Raw genomic sequence first — 22,789 nt, forward strand, 5'->3', positions numbered from 1 at the left:
GTCATAACGGCCCAGCGCGGGAAGGAATCCCAAGTTACGAACGACCGAAAGTATTTGATCGCCGAGACGATGATAGATACAGGAGAAATGAATACAATGTACAAGACGGATTCAGCTCAAATCATCCGCCGAACCGGCCACACAATGACCGAGACAGAGGACAGTATCGATCGCCAGAACGTGCAAGAAGCCGCGATCGCAATCAGCGAGATTCTGAACAGTTAAACAAAGCAAAGTTTCGGTGACGACCCGCTCCGGAACTCTGTCACAGGGAGCAGGGTCGGATATTATGATAAATCCAGCATAATCGATACTACGTATGGGTACTGTACATTTACAAGATGTTAAGTCCTGCAGTTCGTAGATCCATTTGAACCATTTGAACACCATGATTCGATTTAATTTGGAGGAAGGCTCATTATGAACGATGAAGCACATTCGATTTGTACGGTTACTTGAATAAACACAAAGTGGGATTATGGACTGGACAAAACCCCTATTGGACTCACGAACGTCTTCCACACAGTCCAAAAGTTACTGTACGGTGCGCAGTATCAGGCTCCTGGTTTAAAGGCACATATTCTTTTTGAGACCGAAAATGGTGTTGCTGTGTTAATGGCGGTCATTGCACACAAATGATTACAGAAGTTTTTATTCCTGAGCTACGGCATCGGAAGAGCAATTTTTGGACACGTTGTTTGCGCAAGATGGTTCAACAAACAGGACAGTTATTAAATAAGGTAGTTATTGCAAAAGAAATTTACCAATCACCAATTCGAGGTTTCGCGACACTGGAAGGCCTCCCGATTCCCCAGACTTAATTACTCCATATTTTGTATGGTGTTATTAAAAGTGTTAAGTCCACGTCAGTTAACTAAACAAATGAAAGCAGCCATAAGAAATGAAATTGAAATGATATCAAATACAGGTCAAGCAAAATTTATGGATGAAGTGTTAGTTCGTAGTCAAAAATGCATACAATCCAATGAAGGATATCTGCAGTCTGTACTATAAATAAAATTGCACTGTTTGTTATCATTACGTATTATAAAAATGGACGTATGTATGTGTGTGTGTATGTTTCACAGTTCCTCCTAAACCACTGGACCTATTGCAGCCAAACGTGGTACCTTACTGTCAGGCAATAATCGCTGTGGGGATAAGAGCAAACCTACCTATCGAAGGGCTGGGGGGGGGGGGGGGGTGATAACCGTACCTCATGACGTGTGAATTTCTAGACTATATTCATCCAATATTTGAGAATCACAGCACTAAGCGACTTGCAAAAAACTTTACACATAATTTCAAAGCTTTACGACATTTTCTTCATTCTGACAACCCCTATAAAACTGTGAAAGGAAAATGTTTATCGCTTACTGCTTTTAAGAGAGTTCTTGCAATAGAAGTACTCGTGAGGCATGAGTTGTGCTTTAGTACACTATTGGCCATTAAAATTGCTACAACATGAAGATGACGTGCTACAGACGCGAAATTTAACCGACAGGAAGAAGATGCTGTGATATGCACATGATTAGCTTTTCAGAGCATTCACACAAGACACCTACTACGTGCCGACATGAGGAAAGTTTCCAACCGATTTCTCATATACAAACAGCAGTTGACCGGCATTGCCTGGTGAAACGTTGTTGATATGCCTTGTGTAAGGAGGACAAATGCGTGCCATCACGTTTCCGATTTTGATAAAGGTCGGATTGTAGCCTATTACGATTGCGGTTTATCGTATCGCGACATTGCTGCTCGCGTTGGTCGAGGTCCAATGACGGTTGGCAGGACATGGTAGGTTCAGGAAGGTAATACGGAACGCCGTGCTGGATCCCAAAGGCCTCGTATCACTAGCAGTCGAGATGACAGCCATCTTATCCGCATGGCTGTAACGGACCGTGCAGCCACGTCTCAATCCCTGAGTCAACAGATGGAGACGTTTGCAAGACAACAACCATCTACAAGAACACTTCGACGACGTTTGCAGCAGCATGGAATATCAGCTTGGAGACCGTTGCTGCGGTTACCCTTGACGCTGCATCACAGACAGGAGCGCCTGCGATGGTGTACTCAACGACGAACTTGGGTGCACGAATGGCAAAACGTCATTTTTTCGGATGAATCCAGGTTCTGTTTACATCATCGTGATGGTCGCATCCGTGTTTGGCGACATTGCGGTGAACGCACACTCGAAGCGTGTATTCGTCATCGCCATACTGGCGTATCACCCGCGTGATGGTATGGGGTGCCATTGGTTACACGTCTCTGTCACCTCTTGTTCGCATTGACGGCACTTTTAACAGTGGACGTTACATTTCAGATATGCTACGACCCGTGGCTCTACCCTTCATTCGATCCCTGCGAAACCCTACAATTCAGCAGGATAATGCACGACCGCATGTTGCAATTCCTGTACGGGCCTTTCTGGATACAGAAAATGTTCGACTGCTACCCTGGCCAGCACACTCTCCAGATCTCTCACCATCTGAAAACGTCAGGTCAATGGTGGCCGAGCAACTGGCTCGTCACAATACGCCAGTCACTACTCTCGATGAACTGTGGTATCGTGTTGAAGCTGCATGGGCAGCTGTACCTGTACACGCCATCCAAGCTCTGTTTGACTCAATGCCCAGGCGCGTCAAGGCCGTAATTACGGCCAGAGGTGGTTGTTCTGGGTACTGATTTCTGAGGATCTATGCACCCAAATTGCGTGAAAATGTAATCACATGCCAGTTCTAGTATAATATATTTGTCCAATGAATACCCGTTTGTCATCTGCATTTCTTCTTGGTGTAGCAATTTTAATGGCCAGTAGTGTATTACTTTTTTACTACCAATTGTTTTTGTGGTAGATTTGTACAGATTAAGATACACATATAGCACTGAATGGAACTGCAAAATTATAGCATTGTGCAACATGTAGTTCAGGAGATACAACGCCATAACCCATTAGATGCGTGAAAAACTGCCGCATGGTGCGTGAGGTTGTGATTTATTACTTCATTGCTGGTAACTACACTTGCAAACAGTATCCACATATGCCGCTGAATAGGCCTACAATATTATATCATTATACGACATAGTTCAGTGATAAACGTTACGCACAAGGCCAATCACTGCATGTTACTGGCGTGGAAGCACAGCTGTAAATAAATACGTGAGAAGCCCGAGTTTCTCTGCTAGTTTTCCAATATTTCCATGTACTACAGCATTAAACAGTTCAATTTCATAGCTGAAAGTTCAACATGAACAAGATTACAGTAAATACAAATGCGGGCGTTGATAATCCGTCGCTTTGTACTCACAACAGGAAGGTGTGCAGTGATGGAGAACGCCAGGGTTGGTACTGACCCAGTAACAGATCCGGGAGTCGACCCGTCCGCTAATCTCGCTCTCTGCTGACTGATAGCTCGCGACACCGCCGCCTCCACTTCACTATCAGCACTCGCTCTGCCCGCGTCGAGATAAGCGGCCCACCACACCCGGGCTTGTCGGTGATCACTGTGCTTGATATCGACTGTCCCACCAAGGCAGCTGCTCGCTTCTTATCTTTGCATGGGAGGAGATACCCTAAGTCTCGCTTCGTGTCGGGATCGACAAAGAATGCACTAGAAAATGCACTTCTGGCCATTAAAACTGCAATAACAGGAAAGACAAAGAAAAAACCAATTCTGCATACTTTGTGAAGTGTCGGCAGAAGTGCCAACACCGTGTTGTTTGAGGAAGCCGAAATGCACGCTATAAGCTCACGCAGGATGGCGTGAGGTCTGAAACAGGATACTTAATGAATGCTACACTCCTGGAAATGGAAAAAAGAACACATTGACACCGGTGTGTCAGACCCACCATACTTGCTCCGGACACTGCGAGAGGGCTGTACAAGCAATGATCACACGCACGGCACAGCAGACACACCAGGAACCGCGGTGTTGGCCGTCGAATGGCGCTAGCTGCGCAGCATTTGTGCACCGCCGCCGTCAGTGTCAGCCAGTTTGCCGTGGCATACGGAGCTCCATCGCAGTCTTTAACACTGGTAGCATGCCGCGACAGCGTGGACGTGAACCGTATGTGCAGTTGACGGACTTTGAGCGAGGGCGTATAGTGGGCATGCGGGAGGCCGGGTGGACGTACCGCCGAATTGCTCAACACGTGGGGCGTGAGGTCTCCACAGTACATCGATGTTGTCGCCAGTGGTCGGCGGAAGGTGCACGTGCCCGTCGACCTGGGACCGGACCGCAGCGACGCACGGATGCACGCCAAGACCGTAGGATCCTACGCAGTGCCGTAGGGGACCGCACCGCCACTTCCCAGCAAATTAGGGACACTGTTGCTCCTGGGGTATCGGCGAGGACCATTCGCAACCGTCTCCATGAAGCTGGGCTACGGTCCCGCACACCGTTACGCCGTCTTCCGCTCACGCCCCAACATCGTGCAGCCCGCCTCCAGTGGTGTCGCGACAGGCGTGAATGGAGGGACGAATGGAGACGTGTCGTCTTCAGCGATGAGAGTCGCTTCTGCCTTGGTGCCAATGATGGTCGTATGCGTGTTTGGCGCCGTGCAGGTGAGCGCCACAATCAGGACTGCATACGACCGAGGCACACAGGGCCAACACCCGGCATCATGGTGTGGGGAGCGATCTCCTACACTGGCCGTACACCACTGGTGATCGTCGAGGGGACACTGAATAGTGCACGGTACATCCAAACCGTCATCGAACCCATCGTTCTACCATTCCTAGACCGGCAAGGGAACTTGCTGTTCCAACAGGACAATGCACGTCCGCATGTATCCCGTGCCACCCAACGTGCTCTAGAAGGTGTAAGTCAACTACCCTGGCCAGCAAGATCTCCGGATCTGTCCCCCATTGAGCATGTTTGGGACTGGATGAAGTGTCGTCTCACGCGGTCTGCACGTCCAGCACGAACGCTGGTCCAACTGAGGCGCCAGGTGGAAATGGCATGGCAAGCCGTTCCACAGGACTACATCCAGCATCTCTACGATCGTCTCCATGGGAGAATAGCAGCCTGCATTGCTGCGAAAGGTGGATATACACTGTACTAGTGCCGACATTGTGCATGCTCTGTTGCCTGTGTCTATGTGCCTGTGGTTCTGTCAGTGTGATCATGTGATGTATCTGACCCCAGGAATGTGTCAATAAAGTTTCCCCTTCCTGGGACAATGAATTCACGGTGTTCTTATTTCAATTTCCAGGAGTGTATAAAGAAAAGTATGTAGCTGCTGGAATACGTAACTTTAACCAACTATTGGTGAACATTGGTCTTGTTACTGTACATGCTTCATTAGATACATAGCAAAGGATAAATGGCGCCTTGCTAGGTCGTAGCCATTGACTTAGCTGAAGGCTATGCTAACTATCGTCTCGGCAAATGAGAGCGTAATTCTCAGTGAACCTTTCCTAGCAGCGTCGGCTGTACAACTGGGGCGAGTGCTAGTAAGTCTCTCGAGAGACTGGCGGTGACACCACACTTTGCTACATCTACATCTACATACATACTCCGCAAGTCGCCTGACGGTGTGTGGCGGAGGGTACCCTGAGTACCTCTATCGGTTCTCCCTTCTATTCCAGTCTCGTATTGTTCGTGGAAATAAGGATTGTCGGTATGCTTCTGTGTGGGCTCTAATCTCTCTGATTTTACCCTCATGGTTTCTTCGCGAGATATACGTAGGAGGGAGCAATATACTGCTTGACTCCTCGGTGAAGGTATGTTCTCGAAACTTTAACAAAAGCCCGTACCGCACTACTGGGCGTCTCTCCTGCAGAGTCTTCCACTGGAGTTTATCATCTCCGTAACGCTTTCGCGATTACTAAATGATCCTGTAACGAAGCGCGCTGCTCTCCGTTGGATCTTCTCTATCTCTTCTATCAACCCTATCTGGTACGGATCCCACACTGCTGAGCAGTATTCAAGCTGTGGGCGAACAAGCGTACTGTAACCTACTTCCTTTGTTTTCGGATTGCATCTCCTTAGGATTCTTCCAATGAATCTTGAAAGGTGGCTACACTGAGCCACAGCGCCAGAGATCGCGCTAGAGAGTATTGTTCTGCCGCCTCCACTGGCAGTGATTATTGAGAAGTAGCGGTGGGCAGTTTTTGTCGAGAAGTCGTAGTGGACAGTGCTTGTCGAGAAGTCGTAGTAGTCAGTGTTTGTTGAGATGTGCTAGTGAAAAGTTCTTGTCGAGAGGTGGTAGTAGCGAGTCGGTGTGGAGATGTTGTAGTAGTGAGTGATTGTTCCATGTTTTATGCAGTTGTTTGATGGGCTAGACAGCAGATGTTGTTCTAATGGAGATATTGTAATGATTAGAGTGCTTTTCATCAATATATATGAAGGTAACAAAACTCGCTTTATTTCTCATTATTTCAGTGTCTTAAATAATGCGTCATTATAGGTTCAGTCAACAAAGCATCTGGCTTGTGTTCTTGTATTAGAGTGTAATTCTGGTTTTCTTGCGCAATTATAGTATTTCTATTTTTTTAATTACTTCAGTATAAATGGTATTTAAAATTTCTTGTCTTATTGAAGAAGAACCGTGCCAGATGTGTACGTTGAATCACACTCCCACACACAGAACAATTACACTTGTGTTTTGGTTTCGTAGGTTTTATAGTTGCTTGGTACTTAATTAATTGTGTTAACGGAAATTTTCTTTCATTCTTTGTTGTTATTCTATGCAATCAGATTGCGTACAAATACTAGTAAGGGCCAACCGTTCACGAGACTTCGTAACCGGAAAGTTAGCTACTAAAAATAAAAAGAGTATTTGCATTTCATAAAAATAATAAATAAGCCCCCATGCAATCTGTCTGGCATCTGCTTTACCGACGATCAACTTTATATGATCATTCCATTTTAAATCACTCCTAATGCGTACTCCCAGATAATTTATGGAATTAACTGCTTCCAGTTGCTGACCTGTTATTTTGTAGCTAAATGATAAGGGATCTATCTTTCTACGTATTCGCAGCACATTACACTTGTCTACATTGAGATTCAGTTGCCATTCCCTGCACCATGCGTCAATTCGCTGCAGATCCTCCTGCATTTCAGTACAATTTTCCATTGTTTCAACCTCTCGATACACCACAGCATCATCTGCAAAAAGCCTCAGTGAACTTCCGATGTCATCCACAAGGTCATTTATGTATATTGTGAATAGCAACGGTCTTATGACACTCCCATGCGGTACACATGAAATCACTCTTACTTCGGAAGACTTCTCTCCATTGAGAATGACATGCTGCGTTCTGTTATCTAGGAACTCTTCAATTCAATCACACAATTAGTCTGATAGTCCATATGCTCTTACTTTGTTCATTAAACGATTGTGGGGAACTGTATCGAACGTCTTGCGGAAGTCAAGAAACACGGCATCTACCTGTGAACCTGTGTCTGAGTCTCGTGGACGAATAGCGCGAGCTGGGTTTCACAGGATCGTCTTTTTTGAAACCCATGCTGATTCCTACAGAGTAGATTTCTAGTCTCCAGAAAAGTCATTATACTCGAACATAAAACGTGTTCCAAAATTCTACAACTGATCGACGTTAGAGATATAGGTCTATAGTTCTGCACATCTGTTCGACGTCCCTTCTTGAAAACGGGGATGACCTGTGCCCTTTTCCAATCCTTTGGAACGCTACGCTCTTCTAGAGATCTACGGTACACCGCTGCAAGAAGGGGGGCAAGTCCCTTCGCGTACTCTGTGTAAAATCGAACTGGTATCCCGTCAGGTCCAGCGGCCTTTCCTCTTTTGAGCAATTTTAATTGTTTCTCTATCCCTCTGGCGTCTATTTCGATATCTACCATTTTGTCATCTGTGCGACAATCTAGAGAAGGAACTACTACGCGTACAGTACAGTGCAGTTTGCAAGTAGGCCAGGGTAGCACGGGAAACATCCGGTATTGCGTTATCTTGTTGAAAGTCAACATCACAGCGGCCTTGAATATGGGGAACGCCCGCAGCCTTAACACGTTCGAAATACATCAGTGTGCAAAACTTCGGGACGGAAGTCACTTCCGCAATATGTGTCACTGCCAAGTAACACGGTAGGAGGAAACGTGCACCATACAGAGAAAGAGCTGCTGCAGTACGAGTACAGGAGGCGGCTGACAGAAAAACACAATGGGACCATCAAAAATGAGACGTTTATTCAAAGACAATAACTGCACTGAATTCATCGCCGTTCATGATGGTTACCTGGACTTTACAAAAAGCAGGACAAGTTTCTTAATATGGTGTGACGTCACTACGGGCAGCTTTCATGGCCTGTAACGAGCTCCCGTGCTCTACACACGGTTGTGGTTGTTGTTGTGGTCTTCAGTCCAGAGACCAGTTTGATACTGCTCTCCATGCTACTCTATCCTATGCAAGCTTCTTCATCTCCCAGTACCTACTGCAACCTACATCCTTCTGAATCTGTTTAGCATATTCATATCTTGGTCTGCGATTTTTACCCACCACGCTGCCCTCCAATACTAAATTGGTGATCCCTTGATGGCTCAGAATATGCCCTACCAACCGATCCCTTCTTCTAGTCGTGCCACAAAAATCTCTTCTCCCCAATTCTACTCAATACCTCCTCATTAGTTATGTGATCTACCCAACTAATCTTCAGCATTCTTCTGCAGCACCACATTTCGAAAGCTTCTATTCCCTTCCTGTCCAAACTATTTATCGTCCACGTTTCACTTCCATACATGGCTACACTCCATACAAATACTTTCAGAAACGATTTCCTGACACTTAAATCTATACTCGATGTTAACAAATTTCTCTTCTTCAGAAACGCTTTCCTTGCCATTGCCAGTCTACATTTTATATCCTCTCTACTTCGACCATCATCTGTAATTTTGCTCCCCAAATAGCAAAACTAATTTACTACTTTAAGTGTCTCATTTCCTAATCTAATTCCCTGAGCATCACCCGACTTCATTCGACTACATTCCATTATCCGCGTTTTGCTTTTGTTGATGTTCATCTTATACCCTCCTTTAAAGACACTGTCCGTTCCGTTCAGCTGCTCTTCCAAGTCCGTTGCTGTTACAACCCTGTCTCACTCCCTTCCCAACCACTGCTTCCCTTTCATGCCCCTCGAGTCTTATAACTGCCATCTGGTTTCTGTAAAAATTGTAAATAGCCTTTCGCTCCCTGTATTTTACTCCTGCCACCTTCAGAATTTGAAAGAGTATTCCAGTCAACATTGCCAAAAGCTTCCTCTAAGTCTACAAATGCTAGAAACGTAGGTTTGCCTTTCCTTAATCTATTTTCTAAGATAAATCGTAGGGTCAGTATTGCCTCACGTGTTCCAATATTTCTACAGAATCCAAACTGATCATCCCCGAGGTCGGCTTCTACCAGTTTTTCCATTCGTCTGTAAAGAATTCGTGTTAGTATTTTGCAGTCGTGGCTAATTAAACTGGTAGTTCGGTAATTTTCACATGTGTCAACACCTGCTATTTTTGGGATTAGAATTACTGTATTGTTCTTGATGTCTGAGGCTATTTCGTCTGTCTCATACATCTTGCTCACCAGATGGTAGAGTTTTGTCAGGACTGGGTCTCCGAAGGGTGTCAGTAGTTCTAATGGAATGTTGTCTAGTCCCGGGGCTTTGTTTCGACTTAGGTTTTTCAGTGCTCTGTCAAACTCTTCACGCAGTATCATATCTCCCATTTCATCTTCATCTACATTCTCTTCCATTTCTATAATTGTTGTGACTTGGCAAGACAGCCAAGCCACTGGGAGGTAGCCGAAAGGCACGCGTTTAGCTCACGCAGGCTGGCGTGAGGTCTGGAACAGGTCATGGTCTTATAGAAGGAAAAATAGTACGTAGCTTCTGGAATACTTAACTTTAATCCATAATTGGTGAACATCGGTCTGACGGTACATGCATTACAAGATAAATAGCAAATGATAATGGCGCCTTGCTAGGTCGTAGCTGAAGGCTATGCTAACCATCGTCTCGGCAAATGAGAGCGTAATTTGTCAGTGAACCATCGCTAGCAAAGTCGGCTGTACAACTGGGGCGAGTGCTAGGACGTCTCTCTAGACCTGCCTTGTGGCGGCGCTCGGTCTGCAATCACTGACAGTGGCGACACGCGGGTCCGACGTATACTACCGGACCGCGGCCGATTTAAAGGCTACCACCTAGCAAGTGTGCTGTCTGGCGCTGACACCACAATAATATTGTTCTTAAGAACATCGCTCTTGTATAGATCCTGTACATACTCCTTCCACCTTTCTGCTTTCCCCCCTTTGCTTAGAACTGGGTTTCCATCTGAGCTCTTGATATTTATGCAAGTGGTTCTCTTTTCTCCAAAGGTCTCTTTAATTTTCCTGTACGCAGTATCTATCTTACGCCTCTAAATCCTTACATTTGTCCTCTAGCCATCCCGGCTTAGCCATTTTGCACTTCCTGTCGATCTCATTTTTGAGACGCTTGTATTCCTTTTGGTCTGCTTCATTTACTGCATTTTTATATTTTCTCCTTTCATCAGTTAAATTCAGTAGCTCTTCCGTTGCCCAAGGATTTCTATTACCTTTCGTCTTTTTACCTACTTGATCCTCTGCTGCCTTTAGTATTTCATCTCTCAAAGCTACCCATTCTTCTACTGTATTCCTTTCCCCCATTCTTGTCAATCGTTCCCTAATGCTCTCCCTGAAACTGTCTACAACCTCTGGTTCTGTCAGTATATCCACGTCCCATCTCCTTAAATTTCCACCTTTTTCCCACACGTTTGGTAAGGAACTCTTGTGGCAGTGGATTCCATTCCTCTACCGCCGAGGCTGACAACTGCCGGACGTCTCCCCAATGCGTCCCGCGTGCGCTCGATGAGATTTAAGTCGGCTAGTCCACTGGCCGAATATCCTCTTGTTACGAGAGCTCCTTCACCAACGCCGTCCGATGCGGCCGTTCACTCTCATCCGTGGAAACGTAGTCAGGTCCGACTGCAGCCCTGAAAAGACACCCGCGGGGAAGCAATACAGTGTCATAATAACGTTGCTGTCTTAGAAGAAAGATTAAGGAAAGTCAAACCCACGTTTCTAGCATTTGTAGCCTTAGAGAAAGCTTTTGACAATGTTGACTGGAATACTCTCTTTCAAATTCTAAAGGTGGCAGGCGTAAAATACAGGGAGCGAAAGGCTATTTACAATTTGTACAGAAACCAGATGGCAGTTGTGAGAGTCGAGGGGAATGAAAGGGATAGCAGTCGTTGGGAAGGGAGTGAGACAGGGTTGTAGCCTCTCCCCGATGCTATTCAATCTGTATATTGAGCAAGCAGGAAAGGAAACAAAAGGAAAATTCGGAACAATTAAAATCTATGGAGAAGAAATAAAAACTTTGAGGTTCGCCGATGACATTGTAATTCTGTCAGAGACAGCAAAGGACTTGGAAGAGGAGTTGAACGGAATGGACAGTGTCCTCAAAGGAGGGTATAAGATGAAGAGCAACAAAAGTAAAACGAGGATAATGGAATGTAGTCGAATAAAGTCGGGTGATGCTGAGGGAATTAGATTAGGAAATGACACACTTAAAGTAGTAAACGAGTTTTGCTATTTGGGGAGCAAAATAACTGATGATGGTCGAAGTAGAGAGGATATAAAATGTAGACTGGCAATGGCAAGGAAAGCGTTTCTGAAGAAGAGAAATTTGTTAACATCGAGTATACATTTAAGTGTCAGGAAGTCGTTTCTGAAAGTATTTGTATGGAGTGTAGCCATGTATGGAAGTGAAACATGGACGATAAATAGTTTGGACAAGAAGAGAATAAAAGCTTTCGAAATGTGGAGGTATAGAAGAATGCTGAAGATTAGATGGGTAGATCACATAACTAATGAGGAGCTATTGAAGAGAATTGGGGAGAAGAGGAGTTTGTGGCACAACTTGACAAGAAGAAGGGACCGGTTGGTAGGACATGTTCTGAGGCATCAAGGGATCACCAATTTAGTACTGGAGGGAAGCGTGGAGAGTAAAAATCGTAAAGGGAGACCAAGAGATGATTACATTAAGCTGATTCAGAAGGATGTAGTTTGCAGTAGGTACTGGGAGATGAAGAAGCTTGCACAGGATAGAGTAGCATGGAGAGCTGCATCAAACCAGTCTCAAGATTGAAGACCACAACAACAACAAACAAAATAACGTTGCCCAATGGGTGTACCGTACTCACAAAATTTGAAGATCAATACGCCAATGCGACATAATGATTCTCCATACAATAACACCTGGAACCACTAAAACGACGGCGTTCTACAATTTTGGACGTGTCCTCAAACGACGACAGGTCACAACACATAATGCGCCCAGGAACATTGCCGAACGTGATCAGTTTCGTGGTCTGGATGTTGTGGTGTGAGGAGGCATAATACTGCATGGGCGTGCTGACCTCCAAGAATTTGAACTAGATACACTGACTGGTCTGCCTTATCGCGACACTGTACTCCTGTACAACTTGCATCTTTTCACGACTCGTGTTGAATCGCCTCTAACATGTATGGGATATACTGGGGAGACACACGCTTCGACGACCATCCAGCAACTGCGCTGGTGGAAGATTGGAACCGCTCTACAACAACTACTCCTCAGGAACTCCTCAGGAGCAGCTTGCAGAGCATTCAGTACCATCCATAGTGATCACACATTCTTTTAACAACCGTTCTGAGCCTCTTGTAACGTGCAGAAAACCACCATAAGTCGTGGTGAGTTCAGTGAGTATTTGAATGAACGTGTCATCTCTATTAGTCTCATTATGTATTACTTTCAGTTACTGTCTATACTGTGCTGTACTGTACTGCACTGTACCACTGAGATTAAAAGCTCGCAGATTTTGAGCGTGAGTGCTCAGGGCTGCTCACTCATAAATCGAGCAAAGTCAGCCGCGCGCGGCTCGCGGTCATGCCGTTTATTGCTCGTCATCTTATTTTTTATGGTTCTGTCGCCTCTTTCTCATTCAATTTCTTTTGCGTCACTAAGTTGCTGGTTTGCTCGACCGTGAGTGGTAGCAGCAGCAGCACTTATCGATAAGTGCACCGTCGTAGTATCTCTGGAGCAACCGTATTTACAGGTCGTCGTCTGTCGGGAAGTCAGTCGGGGGACGGAGCGCCAGTGAGGCACGGACAGCCAGTACTCGCCGACATCTTTTTTTTTCCTTTATTGTCATTTTGCACCTCATACAAGGTGGGCTGGCAGCGGTTAATTTTACTCCGCTCTTCAGCCACAAGCAGTACAATAAGTGAAAAAACCAATGATGACATACAAGTAACATAATGGTGGTTAAAAATCAGTAGATACAGTAATTAAAGAACGTGAAGCCGTTCACACTCGACGAAAAACAAGAAAACTGTCGGCACTGTGCACAAACACTGATGATTTAGACAACACAGGTGAACGAAGGAGAGTGGGCGGCGAAAAATACTGAATCACAGACATGACGGCACACACACGAAAAACTGATGGCGATGATCTATGGCGCGCAAAGGTCCACTCAACGTGTGCGAGTCCGGGGACCTGCCGAGAGGGGAAGAGGGGGGTGGGGGAGGGAGGGGGAGAGCAAAGATGCCAATGGCAGAGGAGATGGTAGGAGGTATGGAGGCAGGGGAAGCCCGGGGGAGGAGCGGGGAGAAAGGGAGGAGGGAGGGAAGGGGGAGAGAAGGGAGAGAGGGTGCCCATAGAAACAAACACAGGAAGAGGGAGGGAGGATCAAAGTTGGTAGGAGGGGTAGATGGAGGGGGGAGGGCATCATCAGGGAGGGGAAGCTGGCGGAAGCCACCTTGGGAGAGGGTATGGAGAGATGGAGAGCAGGTGGGACGTGGAAATACAGACCCGGCAGTGGACGGGGGTGGGAGAGGATGTGAGAGACAAGTGGGTGAGGGGGATCTAGTTTACAGGAGGTGTAGAGGATCCGTATCCGTTCGAGGAAAAGGAGGAGGTGGGGGAACGGGATAAGGTCGTACAGGATCCGCGTGGGGGAGGGGAGATGGATGTGATAGATGAGGCGAAGAGCATGGCGCTCGAGGATTTGAAGGGATTTGTAGAAGGTAGGACGGGCGGAGATCCAGGCAGGGTGGGCGTAGCAGAGGATATGGCAGGTGAGGGATTTATAGGTGTGGAGGAAGGTGAAGGGGTCAGACCCCATGTACGGCCAGAAAGGAGTTTCAGGAGACGGAGTTGGGAGTGTGCCTTGGCTTGGATTGTCCGGAGATGGGGAGTCCAGGAGAGGCGACGGTCAAGGTTGACGCCAAGGTACTTAAGGGTGGGGGTGAGGGTGATAGGACGGCCATAGATGGTGACATAGAAGTCAAGGAGGCGGAAGGAACAGGTGGTTTTGCCTACAATGATCGCCTGGGTTTTGGAAGGATTGACCTTAAGCAACCACTGGTTGCACCAAGTGGTGAACCGGTCAAGATGGGATTGGAGTAGGTGTTGGGAGCGCTGCAGGGTGGGGGTGAGGGCAAGGAAGGCGGTGTCATCGGCGCACTGGAGAAGGTTGATGGGGGTGAAGGCGGCGGCATGTCCGCCGAATACAAAAGGTACAGAATAGGGGAGAGGATGGAACCTTGGGGCACACCGGCAGAGGGGAAGAAGGTGTAGGAATCCGTGTTATGGATGGTGACGTAGGAAGGCCGTTGGGAAAGAAAGGATCCGATCAGACGGACGTAGTTGACAGGAAGGCTGAAGGTTTGCAGCTTGTACTCGCCGACCGCTGGCCACGCACACAAACTGTCCAACGGAAGGAGATTGAAGCGGGAACGACGGCCGGTTGGTCGTCTCATTGGGTGACATGTATTTGGTCTTTTGACCGTTCCTGGGCCTCGTCAGTTGGTCATCTTGCCGGAAGTGGGTCGGTTCCTTCCTCGTGCAGAGATGTCGGGTGCCCAATGGGCAAGTATTCCTACTGTATGGTTGGGTCCGAACCAGTGTGCCCGGGTCGCCGTGTCTCCAAGTTCCGAACGGACACCAAGTCTGGATGGAGCTGCAGTGAATTCCAGACAGCCATGTCTCGCCCGACCATTGCCGACACACATAACTTGAGTGGGGACGACCTTGGTTGGTCGTTCGGTCGGTCGTCTCATCGGACGACGTGTGTTTGCTCCCCGACCGCTTATGCAAACTTGTGTGTCGACTTGTCATTTCTCCTTGTTGTTCCACGGTGATTGGTTTTAGGATTGTAGAGTTCTTGGTGCAAGCGTTTACGTGGAACCGTCTATAGCTTCTGTGATTTCCACTGAGCAGATCAATGCTGTCTGCGTACTGGAATAGCCAGTCGGTCGGTTGCAACCGAGAATAGCGTCTGTAGTTTCCTCGCCGTTTTGATGCTGTCCAGCATGGCGTGTAGTTCTACAGCCTTGTCGTTTTTCATATTTTTCAGTGGTTGTTGTGCCTTGGCTGTATCTCGATGCCCATATTTGAAGACGTAGTGTTGCAGGTATCTTCGCCCTCACTGACATATTCAGTTGACGTGCCGTTGGTCGGCGGTTGGGAATTGATTAGGTTGTTGGTCGGTCCTACAGCCGTCCCTGGGTCGGGTTGCCATCCGTTTATTCAGTATTACGCTTGGCTGCCTGTCTCACCTAAACTTATGTTAGAGTTACTTCCGCAGCTCGACCCTTCGAGTACTTCTGAGCACCGCTGCTCTGTTGTTTTGGATTGTGATTTTCTTTTAGTCTCAAATACTGTGCGGGTATTAATTTAGTTTGTTTTAATGTTCAGTATGCGGCCTTCAGCCGAACTTCTACGTAAAATATTTCAACATAAGGCCTTCAGCTGTCGTAAATTAAAATTTGAATAATCCTTTGTTAAAAACCTTGAGAATTTTCCTGTGTCTAATTTTGTTATCCAGGCCTTAAGCCTTGAGTGGTTCTATGTTCAGTATGCGGCCTTCAGCCGACCTTTATGTGAAATATTTTAAGATCTGACCTTCAGCCGAGTATTTATGTAAAAGTTTGGTAACTAAGGCCTTCAGCCATGTGTATTCGTTAAGATATTTTTAATAACTTGTATTAGTGCCTTGATCCACGCAAGTTCAAAAAATGTTCAAATGTGTGTGAAATCTTATGGGACTTAACTGCTAAGGTCATCAGTCCCTAAGCTTACACACTACTTAACCTAAATTATCCTAAGGACAAACACACACACACCCATGCCCGAGGGAGGACTCGAACCTCCGCCGGGACCAGCCGCACAGTCCATGACTGCAGCGCCTCAGGCTGCTCGGCTAATCCCGTGCGGCCTCTGATTAAGTGTTTGTAGCAAATAAAGGTTGTGTGTTTCTGCAACTAACAGTAACTGATCTTGGCCCCTTTTCACAACTATAATCCTGATTCGCTCTGTCCTGCGAAAACCAAGATGTCACAGAGTATTTGGTGATGACTTTTTGATTTGTGTGGTGCTCGCCACCATGGTTATCAGCGCCTGTGCAAATTCCCATTCCTTACACTGTTGAGTCTCGCCATGTTCCTGAATGATGACAGAATGACGAGGACAACAGAAACAACCAGTCACCAGGTGGAGAAAATCTTCACCCGGCCGGGAATCGAATCCAGGACTCCGTGATCCAGTGGCAGCAACGCTAGCCATTAGGCCAGGAGCTGCGGACTCGAGCAGCGTACTGGGTAGTGGGCACGACGCGTGCACGCCACGTGGTAGCGACAACATGGGAGAAGCGCCAACTGTCAAATAGGGGAGTATCAGTTTTGACAGCGTGGGGCCCACGAGAAATATGGGCCCTGCAACGAACTTGTGACGTCACACTAGTCGCCTGGCCCGCAACACAATACGAGGTGTGGCTAGAAAAAAACCGGACTAGTACTGGTGAAACAATAAAACGAATGCAATAAGGCTGAAAGTCGCGTGGCCTGTCACGTGACTCTCGCTCCGCCTACTGCTCGAGTTTCATCTGCCTCCTGCACTCAGTCTGCCCGTGGCGTCTGTTTTAAGTAGTTGACGTTTTGTCTGTGCGTCGGAAAATGTTGAGTGTACAGAAAGAACAGCGTGTTAACATCAAATTTTGTTTCAAACTAGGAAAATCTGCAAGTGAAACGTTTGTAATGTTACAACAAGTGTACGGCGATGATTGTTTATCGCGAACACAAGTGTTTGAGTGGTTTAAACGATTTAAAGGTGGCCGCGAAGACACCAGTGATGACACTCGCACTGGCAGACCATTGTCAGCAAAAACTGATGCAAACATTGAAAAAATCGGTAAACTTGTTCGACAAGATCGCCGTTTAACAATCAGAGCAGTGTCTGAGTTAATAGGAGTTGACAAGGAAAGTGTCGAACAAGTTTACCGATTTTTTCAATGTTTGCATCAGTTTTTGCTGACAATGGTCTGCCAGTGCGAGTTTCATCACTGGTGTCTTCGCGGCCATCTTTAAATCGTTTAAACCACTCAAACACTTGTGTTCGCGATAAACAATCATCGCCGTACACTTGTTGTAACATTACAAACGTTTCACTTGCAGATTTTCCTAGTTTGAAACAAAATTTGATGTAAACACGCTGTTCTTTCTGTGCACTCAACATTTTCCGACGCACAGACAAAACGTCAACTACTTAAAACAGACGCCACGGGCAGACTGAGTGCAGGAGGCAGATAAAACTCGAGCAGTAGGCGGAGCGAGAGTCACGTGACAGGCCACGCGACTTTAAGCCTTATTGCATTCGTTTTATTGTTTCACCAGTACTAGTCCGGTTTTTTTCTAGCCACACCTCGTACAGATGCTCAGCTTCGGGGAGGGCTCGCAGGAAATCAATGTCACTGAAGGTCTTAACTTCGTCGTCTGCTGTCGAGAGCTAGCATGTACTGGGTGACAATTGTTCAAGTATATGGGTAAAAACATAAATTAGTTACAAACTATGGCGTGCACACACTTTATTCAACATGTAAACGTCACTGCAGGTGTTCAGGTTTACTTTATGAGATGTTCGATATGGCTGCCATCTTTTGGCGCAGACGAATAGCAAAATTCTGTACGACCCGCTGAAGTGTCATAACATCAATGATGTTGATGACCTCCAGAATACCTGTTTTCTGCTTAGCAATGGTTTTGGGGTTATTGCTGTCCACCTCGCCTTTAATAGAGCCCCACAAAAAGGAGTCGTATGTGTTCATATCCGGAGAATATCGCGGTCTATCTAGGCCCATTTCAGTGGCCTCTGGGTTCCCCAGAGCCAGAATGCGGTCCCCAAATCGCTCCTCCATCGAAATGAAAGTGGGCTTCGTCGCTAATTCCCATCATGCCCCGCGGTCAACCGTGCAGTTTGGAAGTCCTAGCACAAACCATTCAGAAGTTATGACAATTTTGTTTCACATAGTTCAATAATTGCCACCCTGTAATACAAAACTGTATTGTTACACTCTTCTGAAGTAATAACTGTCTCCCTTCCAGAGACAACACGCAGTATCAATCAAGTGCTGTGACACAATGGGAGACCCTCGGCTCTCGTTGGCCCCGTGCCAACCGTACCCTCTAGTAGCACGAATGACGAGTCGGCATTGTATAATACCGACAGTGTCTTGGCATTTCAAATCGCAGAGCGATGAATTTCATCTTTTTACACAAAAAAGATGGTTATGTTGAACAAAATTTTTAGTGTTGACACTGAATTCTGTCAGTACATCTACATTTATACTCCGCAAGCCACCCAACGGTGTGTGGCGGAGGGCACTTTACGTGCCACTGTCATTACCTCCCTTTCCTGTTCCAGTCGTGTATGGTTCGCGGGAAGAACGACTGACGCAAAGCCTCCGTGCGCGCTCGAATCTCTCTAATTTTACATTCGTGATCTCCTCGGGAGGTATAAGTAGGGGAAAGCAATATATTCGATACCTCATTCAGAAACGCACCCTCTCGAAACTTGGACAGCAAGCTACACCGCGATGCAGAGCGCCTCTCTTGCAGAGTCTGCCACTTGAGTTTGCGAAACATCTCCGTAACGCTATCACGCTTACCAGATAACCCTGTGACGAAATGCGCCGCTCTTCTTTAGATCTTCTCTATCTCCTCCATCAACCTGGCCTGGTACGGATCCCACACTGATAAGCAATACTCAAGTATAGGTCGAACAAGTGTTTTGTAACAATTAATTTTGTATGATCATTCCACTTCAGATCGTTCCGCACGCATACTCCCAGATATTTTACAGAAGTAACTGCTACCAGTGTTTGTTCCGCTATCATATGACCATACAATAAAGGATCCTTCTCTCTATGTATTCGCAATACATTACATTTGTCTATGTTAAGGGTCAGTTGCCACTCCCTGCACCAAGTGCCTATCCGCTGCAGATCTTCCTGCATTTCGCTACAGTTTTCTAATGCTGCAACTTCTCTGTATACTACAGCATCATCCGCGAAAAGCCGCATGGAACTTCCGACACTATCTACCAGGTCATTTATATATATTGTGAAAAGCAATGGTCCCATAACACTCCCCTGTGGCACACCAGAGGTTACTTTAACGTCTGTAGACGTCTCTCCATTGAGAACAACACGCTGTGTTCTGTTTGCTAAAAACTCTTCAATCCAGTCACACAGCTGGTCTCATATTCCGTAGGCTCTTACTTTGTTTATCAGGCGACTGTGCGGAACTGTATCGAACGCCTTCCGGAAGTCGAGGAAAATGGCATCTACCTGGGAGCCTGTATCTAATATTTTCGGGGTCTCATGAACAAATAAAGCGAGATGGGTCTCACACGATCGCTGTTTCCGGAATCCATGTTGATTCCTACAGAGTAGATTCTGGGTTTCGAGAAATGACACGATACGCGAGCAGAAAACATGTTTTAAAATTCTACAACAGATCTGCTCGACGACCCTTCTTGAAGACCGGGACTACCTGTGCTCTTTCCCAATAATTTGGAACCTTCCGTTCCTCTAGAGACTTGCGGCATACAGCATTAAGTTCAATTTTTAGAGAATACATAAGTCGAAAGTGGCAAGGACCTGACCAAGTACAAAACTCAAAGCGAAGTCATATAGTTTCACTAATTTTGCCAAGGTCTTAGAGCCATTTCACGAATGGCGATTTAATAAAACAGTACTGGGAAGTTGCAGCAGTAATATTTCCGTCTCCATCAGATCACATTCGCATCTTGCCGTTATCAGACATGACAACCATACGACAATGTTCTGAGCAGCTTGTAAAATCTGATTAAAGAGTCTGCTGCATATTCTTTAGCCCCCTGTGAAACTGTAGGTAACTCAGCTGGATGTAACATTCTTAGCGGCATTGAAGATAATGTAGAAAACGTTGGTTTCTTGCGGAGAATTATTCGTTTATGTTTCTGAAAAAGGAGCCTCAGTCATTTTGGGACATAAATCGGAATTTTTAGCGCAACTGAAAGGGAAATGAAAACCATTTCACTATGCAATACCCGCAGATGTTGTTGTTGTAGTGGTCTTCAGTCCTGAGACTGGTTTGATGCAGCTCTCGATGCTACTCTATCCTGTGCAAGCTTCTTCATCTCCCAGTACCTACTGCAGCCTACGTCCCTCTCAATCTGCTTAGTGTATTCATCTCTTGGTCGCCTCTACGATTTTTCCCTCCACGCTGCCCTCCAATACTAAATTGGTGATCCTTTGCTGCCTCAGAACATGTCCTACCAACCGGTCCCTTGTTCTAGTCAAGTTGTGCCACAAGCTTCTCTTCTCCCCAATCCTATTCAACACCTCATTAGTTATGTGATCTACCCATCTAATCTTTAGCATTCTTCTGTAGCACCACATTTCTATATACTCCTTCCACCTTTCTGCTTTCCCTTCTTTGCTTAGAACTGGGTTTCCATCTGAGCTCTTGATATTCATACAAGACGTTCTCTTTTCTCCAAAGGACTTCTTAATTTTCCTGTAGGCAGTATATATCATACCTCTAGTGAGAGAAGCCTCTACATCCTTACATTTGTCCTCTAGCCATCCCTGCTTAGCCATTTTGCACTTCCTGGCGATCTCATTTTTGAGACGTTTGTATTCCTTTTTGCCTGCTTCATTGACTGCATTCTTATATTGTCTCCTTTCATCAGTTAAATTCAGTATCTCTTCTGTTACCCAAGGATTTCTATTAGCCCTTGTCTTTTTACCTACTTGGTCCTCTGCTGCCTTCACTACTTCATCCCTCAATGCTACCCATTCTTCTTCTACTGTATTTCTTTCCCCTATTCCTGTCAATAGTTCCTTTATGCTCTCCATGAAACTCTGTACAATCTCTGGTTTAGTCAGTTTATCCAGGTGCCATCTCCTTAAATTCCCACCTTTTTGCAGTTTCTTCAGTTTTAATCTACAGTTCATAACCAATAGATTGTGGTCAGAGTCCACATCTGGCCCTGGAAATGTCTTACAATTTAAAACCTGGTTCCTAAATCTCTGTCTTACCAATATATATTCTATCTGAAACCTGTCAGGTATACAACCTTCTTTTATCATTCTTGAATCAAGTGTTAGCTATGATTAAGTTGTGCTCTGTGCAAAATTCTACCAGGCGGCTTCCTCTTTCCTTTCTTACCCCCAATCCATATTCACCTACTACGTTTCCTTCTCTCCCTTTTCCCACTCTCGAATTCCAGTCACCCATGACTATTTAATTTTCGTCTCCCTTCACTATCTGAATAATTTCTTTTATCATACATTTCTTCAATTTCTTCATCTGCAGAGCTAGTTGGCATATAAACTTGTACTACTCTAGTAGGCGTGGGCTTCGTGTCTATCTCGGCCACAATAATTCGTTCACTATGCTGTTTGTAGTAGCTTACCCACACTCCTACTTTTTTATTCATTATTAAACCTACTCCTTCATTACCCCTATTTGATTTTGTATTTATTGCCCTGTATTCGCCTGACCAAAAGTATTGTTCCTCCTGCCAGTGAACTTCACCAACTCCCTCTATATGCAACTTTAACCTATCAATTTCCCTTTTTAAATTTTCTAACCTACGAGCCCGATTAAGGGATCTGACATTCCACGCTCCGATCCGTAGAACGCCAGTTTTCTTTCTCCTGATAGCGACGTCCTCTTGAGTAGCCCCCGCCCGGAGATCCGAATGGGGCACTATTTTACCTCCGGAATATTTTACCCAAGAGGACGCCATCATCTTTTAACCATACAGTAAGGCTGCATGCCCTCGGGAAAAATTACGGCTGTAGTTTCCACTTGCTTTCAGCCGTTCGCAGTACCAGCACAGCAAGGCCGTTTTGGTTAGTGTTACAAGGCCAGATCAGTCAATCATCCAGTCTGTTGCCCCTGCAACTACTGAAAAGGCTGCTGGCCCTCTTCAGGAACCACACATTAGTCTGGCCTCTCAACAGATACCCCTCCGTTGTGGTTGTACCTACGCTACGGCTATCTGTATCGCTGAGGCACGCAAGCCTCCCAACCAACGGCAAAGTCCATGGTTCATGGGGCCAGATATGCAGCTAGAAATAAGTGATCCTCACTGCAGCAGGGAGTATAATGAATTCCAGATTTTTCCAAGTATTCCCCTCAGGATCGGTTTCCTCGTTTGCACAAGTCTATCGACTATCAGAAGTAGACTACGGAACTTTTCCTAGTAGCTTTGGTCAGTTAAGATCATACACGCGTTCCCTGTACGTTAGGTGATTTGCACACATAGGGTGTTACCTTCTTTCGATCGCTTTATTTTCGTATGCGATCAGTGTTTTTTAGATTCCTCTAGAAACCGGAATCAGTGAACCATCTATAAACAAAGGATATATAAAGGGCTGCGTAACCTATGGAACGTTTGTCTCCTACACAGTTATCCTCCTGTATTACTTAAACA

At 46.0% G+C, this 22,789-nt stretch overlaps 1 protein-coding gene across 2 annotated transcripts in view; it reads right to left on the reverse strand.

Moving 5' to 3' along the window:
* Positions 1 to 3,480, reverse strand: part of LOC126210581 (organic solute transporter alpha-like protein) — a 173,338-nt gene extending 169,858 nt beyond the window's left edge. Inside the window, exon 1 of one of the 2 annotated variants that reach the window (XM_049939846.1) lies at positions 3,355 to 3,480. The gene's annotated coding sequence lies outside the window, so the exon portion shown is untranslated. Of the gene's footprint in view, positions 1 to 3,308 lie in introns of both variants that reach the window. The other variant, XM_049939845.1, reaches the window with a different exon arrangement.
* Positions 3,481 to 22,789: the final 19,309 nt, after the last annotated feature.

This window comes from Schistocerca nitens, chromosome 10 (genome assembly GCF_023898315.1).
Source record: "Schistocerca nitens isolate TAMUIC-IGC-003100 chromosome 10, iqSchNite1.1, whole genome shotgun sequence".
NCBI classification, from domain to species: Eukaryota; Metazoa; Arthropoda; class Insecta; order Orthoptera; family Acrididae; genus Schistocerca; species Schistocerca nitens.